The 7283-nt window shown below is 36.3% G+C and overlaps 1 pseudogene; it reads right to left on the reverse strand.

Annotated features, from left to right (window-relative positions):
• Positions 1–204: 204 nt before the first annotated feature.
• Positions 205–6869, reverse strand: LOC107957612 (protein argonaute 4-like; annotated as a pseudogene).
• Positions 6870–7283: the final 414 nt, after the last annotated feature.

Consider the following 7283-nt stretch of genomic DNA (forward strand, 5'->3'; position numbering starts at 1 on the left):
TGTCATAAGTCTGTGTCATCCATTCTTGGTACATTTTCTTAGGATGAATACTTTCAAGTTAAGTTTACTAGAGGTATTCAATTCTTGACTCCATCAAAGCTTGGAGGAAAAATCTTGATTCATAAACCCATGAGAAAAGGATTGCCCCAGCAGCAGTCCTGGCTGTTGTTTGTCAAACCCTACAAAAAGTTGGTTCAATGATTCTCAGCAGACAAGAATGAAGTTGCTGACTTTATCCTTCAACCTGAAAACCTGAGGTACAGAGATTACTCCCAGAGCATACATCCCACCATGACTCGATGATGTTTTTGAAGCATCCCTAATCTTCATAAATTGCCCCCAACTGTGAAGCTGCCAAATGAGCGTAGCAAACAGGAGCCACAACAAATATAGCTGTGGTGCTCTTTTGATACATATAGGATAGAGAATGAACAAACTCTTGCAGATCATCAGCCGAAAACTCAGCCTGGTCTAAGAGAACATGATAGTGGGTTTGCCTCGTGATTCCAATCATTCCAGCATGAGTACCAAGGTAAAAATCATTGTTCTTTGGATGGCATACTTTGTTGTCAATGACAGTACCATGTATCACATTGTCAGGAGATCCCTACTGAAAAAACTTGGTATGATGGTTTTTTGTACAACAATAACCACAATCTTTAGGGTTCCACTTCTTGTCAAGGAACTTGCAAGCCTCAATAACTTGATCAAAACTTGATTGAATTGAGACTCGCTAACCCCATCCCTGAAAATAATGATTTGATCAAGTTTCCTCTTCCCTGAACTTGTATAGAAGTCAAAGAGAGCTTCCTTCATGATACCGTCATCCACTTTGTCAGAAACTGGTTTTGAAGAAAGAATCTATCATTTTAAGCTTTAGAGACTGTGACGGCCTGATGCTCCATAGCTGGAAATCAATGGCCACTACCTGGAGCTAACCATCACAGCTATTGACGGCACATCAGACTGCTCAGGAAAGCCAAACAATGCACCCATTCCAAGGATGATGGTTGGAACCTTTGAAACAACTGGAATTGAAGGTGTTTGCCCCAGCGTATGAATTAAGAGTAGGCGGTAGTTTCTTATACCAATTTTTACCAGTCTCGGTCATCTTCTGTAATTTGTTTTTTTTTTTCTTTTCTTTTGGCAACCTTTGTTGTACTGTGGTATGGCGCATTATTTTTGAAAAGACTGCAAACTTTTAGCATTGTGCAATTATATATAATCTCTTTTTCTTTTTTTTTCCTTTTTTTTTGAGATGGATGACTTTTGACTTTGTAATATTGGCATATGAAGCTATCTCCCCTCCTAATGGAGCAGTTGACGTCCACAAAAATGAGTCATTGTTAGCTTGAAACTTTTGATGACCTCGGGCCCATAACATACATGCCCCATAAGTCTTGACTCCCTTAAATTTGGCATTCATTGTACAACTGATGCGATCCCTTTTCATGGTGGACCAACAGTGTCCCAAAACCTCATGTTTATCCTGGCAATTGCAAATCATCCTGCATGCGTCTTTGGACCACATTTTTGAATTCTCATAATAGTCTCAACAAGGTCTTGTTTTGTCTCCTCAGCTAATTCCAATTTCGTAATCTTTCCTTCCTCTAAGCCTATATTTCCTACAACCACTTCATGGGGTAAAAACAATTTTCAACAAATTCAGAAACAAGTCACAATTTCTGTCACCTTCAAAGTACTGAGATTCCTCTAAACACATATCGCACTCAAAAGGAACTCTGAATCTGTAGTATCGTTGCTCGTGTCATTGATATCTAGGGATCTATGATAGGCACACAAAAGAATCTACAAGGAATAAATGAATTCAAAAATGACTATTTACATGAAATGAAAATTTATAAAGAATGTCAAAGGTCAAAAGAATCAGAATGAAAGAATATTTACTCGGATGAATAATAAAAGTATGTTTTATTGAAAATAAAAATGTCTAAACATGAGCCCACTTCTCAAAAGGAATCTTATTACTCCTAGGCTTTAGAGCAACAAGAGTGTTCTGAATATTACTCCGTAAAATTCCTAAAGATTACAAGAAGTTCTTCTGCAGTCCAATTGTTTAAAGAAATTCCCAGTTCGTAAGGGCGAATGCCCTCAAGGTTTCTTTGTTCAGTCTCTTCCTCATGTATGACATTGATGGGATGATTTTCATTTCCAAACACCCCCTTCTCTGGGTAAGCTATCCCTCCTAACACAAAAGTCGAGGATATGTAAGGGAACGTAGTTAATTCCTATTCAACTTTTTTTTCATTCAGTCGTGACCCTCTTCTCTCTTCCTCTTTTTCTTTCTCTTTTTAATAACTTTAACTAATTAGGGTCTTATTATAGATTTAAATGCATTTGATGTGATGCAATGCAAATGTATGAATGCAAAAGAAAAAGGAGATGTTGATCTTGAATTCAATTCCATTAGAATAACTTTTCTAAAAAATAGATTTCTTTACATGAAAATAGATTACATATGCGATCTTGCATAGTCCAAGTAAACGCTGATCTTTTCTTCATGTTCGAATCCTGTAAATTCTCCAAAAGATGCCTTTGCCAGCTCCTTGCTGCTTAATCTGAGCCTCGATCTCTTGCTTGCTTATCTTCATGATATTCATCAAAAAGTGCCGGCTCTTGGATAATCTTCGTTGGCAATTAAATCAAGTCATGTATTCCTTCGTGGACTTCCGGCTTTCTCTCGTCATGCTCTTGGATAACCTTTGTTGGCTTGAATCTTTGGCAATTACATCATGTATTCCTCCGTGGACTACTAGCTTTCTCTCGTCGTGTTTACTTGGACTATATTCAGACGACCGTACTATAATCTACTTTATCAAGAAATTTGTTTCCTTATGACAAACTATTCTATTTAGGAATCGAATTTCAAATCAACACCTTCTTTTCTTTGATGTAATGTAATGCAAATGCATGAATGTAAAAAGGTATCGATCTCGATTCAGTTTCATTTTAGAAAAGGTTATTTAAGGAACAAAAATCTTTTCATAAAATGGATTACAAATACGCTTTCGCTCGTAGGCCCAGAGTCTTAACCCTATCTAATAACAAAGCTAACTCTCGACCTCTATCTGAACTGTAGCTCATATTGGTGCTCAACGTGCTTGCCCTTTCTACCAGTATCTGTAAATGATCAGCTATCTCTTGAATTTGAATTACAGCTTCACCTATGAAGTAAGCTCTACAGCCAAAGACACCTCCTCCAATGTCTGTGAAGTTGCTCTAATTACCTCGAAAGAAAGATTAGCGAACAAGTAGGCATTCCAGCTTCGCAGCATACTGCCTTAAAATGATATCAAACATCCTCAGTGCTTCTTGAGAGTCTTTAAATTTCTGCCTCCACAGAACATTTTGAATTGCTTGCATGGGTATCTTCGCAGCATAGCTAATCTCCACTTTAAAGATCTTTAAACAATATGATCTTCTTTAATTTCTTTCTTTCATGCTCATTTGGGTTGTCCCGATCATCAGGGCTTGCATTTCCATTATTTCTGATAAGTACAACATCCTAAAGTACCACAGTAAATTCCAGCTTGTTGTTTGGTAATGGTCCTATAGTAAGTGAGCCTTTCTACCATCATAAGCAAAATTTTTTCCATCCAATTCAATTTTGTAGGTCTTAAACCCTTACCATCCACGAGGTGACTATCTTCATCTATAATGGTAGAAGTGTCCATCAGTACTCCCCACGCTCACCTTGAATTGCTCATCTATCTTCATGTCAAGCAAATACTGCAATTCCCCATAACTATTGTAGAACAACTGCTTGGCTTCGTTACTCCATTAATCCCACATTTCCTTTAACTCTTGGAGGTTATTTTGCATCACACTAATGAGAGTGTAGTCCCATAATTCTGATGTGTATCCTTCGATGACACTATTTCCTTTTTCTATCTGGGTTTTCTCTGACCAAGCACAAACGAAAGAGTTGTCCTCCACTTTATTAAGATATTCGTTCCCCGTTACAAAACTTTCTAACTCAGAAATCGAACCTTGAATCGACACCTTTTAATGATAAATGACATGCAATGATAGCAAAATAAGAAAAACAAGTCAGTGTCACATATATAAAAAATATATAATAAATAAGAACTTATAAAGGTAGGCACTAAAGGTCATCATCATACTACCTGGGGCAAGCACTTAAAGTTCACTATATGTAGTTCGGTTCTAAAGAAAGGGTACTTGAACCAGCAGATTCCTTGATCCTCACCAATTATAGGCTCATATGGACCAAGTTCGGTTCAGGGGGACACATTTCCTTATGGCCATGTGGAGATGAAAATCTCACGAAGACATAGGTAAGGATGTATCCCGGAAGCAATCCACTAGCCCATGTGAAGGTGAAAACCTCACGAAAGCATAGCTTCTCGCTCCCACTTAAGGGTGTGACCACAACGGTCATGCAAATGCAATGTGTGCGTAAACAATAACAAACGTATGCAACTAACACATGTAAAAATGACATATTTTAAAAATTTTCCAAATTTCCGACATTAAGACAGAAAATAATCAATTTTCGGCTTGACTCTCTTATACGTCCCCAGCGGAACTAATTTTTAAAGGGATGTTTTAGAAACGGGGTTTGACTTTTTGAAAAATGAAAATGGGAGTCGCCACCAACCTTTTTAGGTGTGATTGGATCACCTTTATAAAACATTTTGGTCTACGAAATTCAAGAAAATAGGTTCGGGAGTCGGTTACGCACAAGGAAGGATTAGCACCCTCATAATGCCCAAAATTGGTACTGAATTGATTATTTATTGTACTAATGTCGAAAATTTGAAAAGATTTTAAAATTTGAAAAATTTAAAGTTGAAACTTGAGATTCCTTTGTTCCGAAAGTATACAAACATTACATCCAGCATGTTAGGACACGATGTTTTAAATCCTCGTAACTAAAATTATCTCATGATTTTGAAAATTTATTAAAAGGATATTTGGTTATTTAGTCAAACGAAAAATCGCAACTCAGTATGTTAGGGTACTATTTCCCAAATTTCTAAACACCAAACATTGCCTTATTTAAGAAAAACTTTTTCAATTAAATGAAATATATTTTTTTAAAACAATGAATAATATAGAATTTAATAAAAAAATAGTTTGATATAATACTAAAATTATTAAAAAAATAAAATATAAAAGAGAATTAAAAATCAGGGAAATAGGGATTAAATCAAAATAAAAAAAGGTTGAAAACGAAAATGAACAAAGAATAAATAAAAACAAACCGCAGAAAATAAAAATGCAAGAGGGAGAGAAATTTGAGTGAATGCTTTTAAGAATTCTTATTGCTTCCCAAAACTCAAGTGAAGTCAAGTTGTTTTACAATGAGGGGAGAGGCCTCTATTTATAGTTGAGCCTCCCCAAATCCAACGGTACAGATCAATTACATCAACGGTTAAGATTAAAGGATATCTACAAATTAAATCTCCAAGATTACAAAATCATATCTTCTAAGATTGTATATCATATCTAAGATTGCAATCATATCTAAGATTGTATCATATCTAAGATTGCAATCATATCTAAGATTGTATCATATCTAAGATTCCATATCACATCTAAGATTGTATATCATTGAAGATTATATTTCCATATGAGTCAAACTTGTAGATGGGCCTTAAATCTTTTCAAGTAATGGGCCATTCCGATCAGGCCAAATTATATTTGTAATTATGGACTGAACTTGGACTTCGTTTTTTTTGGGGGTTTATTGTTTTTGGACTTATTTCTGGGCCTGGGCAAAATTGAGTGTCTACATTATGAATGCAAAAATGACCATTAAGTTTGAGGGCACTTTCCCAAATCACGCAAGCGTCGTCCTCCTTGCCCCTAAAAATGGCATTATTTCTGTAGTTCCAAATATTCAGAAGGGTAGTAATGAAGTCCTTGAAAGTTTTTTTGTCCAAGAGACACATAGAGTCTTCAATCTAATCAATGCAAAACTCATATTTATTAATCAACAATCTATTATCAAAACCACTAGCAATAAGGACATCTTAAGCTTTAGGGTAATCTCTTAAAGCATGAATCACAATTTCATCACTGTCTTTACACCTCGAGCAAACCAGATCAACATTATGTTTAATAGTCGATATCTTAACGTTAGTGGAAAGCAATTCATAACTGATCCACCGTGCAAAAAAAAAAATCAGGAAGGGCTCTCATCTTCCAAATGAACTTCTAAAAGAACCAATGCAGGCCAAACCCAATGCCTTTAAGTAGCAACAAGAATATGCCGATTTGGCCGTGTAAAGTCCATGGACATTATGGAACCAAACCATCCTATCATTCGTCCTATGAGGTAAATTTGGGATGTTTACAAATTCAGCTAGCCATAAAATTGCTGTACAGCTCACGCTCACGATCCATGTTCCAACCACCATAATGTGGTAACCAAAGAGCACAGACACAAAATCTGGAAGAGAATCGGTCAAGATATGTAAGGCATTTCCATCAAGACCCTCAAAGCCCAATTTGTGATTGTCAAGCCAAATTCTACAACCATCCCCCACATACCAGCCAAGCCCCTTATTAAGAGCTCTTGTAGCCTCCAAAATGCTTGACCAAGTAAAGGAAAGTTTATCAATCTTATTGGGATGGAATAAATCACCTTCAGGAAAATATTTCAAGCTAAGAGCACGGAAGAAAAAAGTGTCCCTATGCAGGATGAGCCTCCATACTTGCCAACCAAATAGGGTGAAGTTAAATAGCTGAAGGTCTCTAAATCCAATTCCACCCATAACTTTTGATAAAAAAAGATTATCCCAAAGGACCATAGCCCAAAAACGTCCCTTCTCTTTGCTTTCCCACCACCAACGATGAATTTTGGAAGTCATCTCCTCCATCGTACCCCTAGGAGCAAGGAAAATAGACACAGCGTAAGTAAGTAATGATTGTAGAATAAATTTGATAAAAAATCTCTTCACCACCATAAGAAAGCAAGAGTTTAGACCAACTGTTAATCTTATTGGAAAAACGATCCAGAATATGCTTAAAAGCTCCCTTTTTTTTCCATTAAACAAAGAAAGTCCAAGATAATAATCCAAATTCACCACCACCTGCATCCCTAGCTTGTTACCAAAAAGTTATTTTTGAACCCTTGGCATATTGGGATCAAACCAAACCATTGAATTAGAAAGGTTAATTTTTTGCTCGAAGACCCTTTCGAAATTGTCTAAGGATCAACCTCCTTTTTTTGTTCTTGACGAAGAGAAACACATCATCAATGTAACAGCTTGGTTTTATCTAAATCGGAACAA

The sequence above is a fragment of the Gossypium hirsutum genome, chromosome A11 (assembly GCF_007990345.1).
Source record: "Gossypium hirsutum isolate 1008001.06 chromosome A11, Gossypium_hirsutum_v2.1, whole genome shotgun sequence".
In the NCBI taxonomy this organism is placed as follows: domain Eukaryota; kingdom Viridiplantae; phylum Streptophyta; class Magnoliopsida; order Malvales; family Malvaceae; genus Gossypium; species Gossypium hirsutum.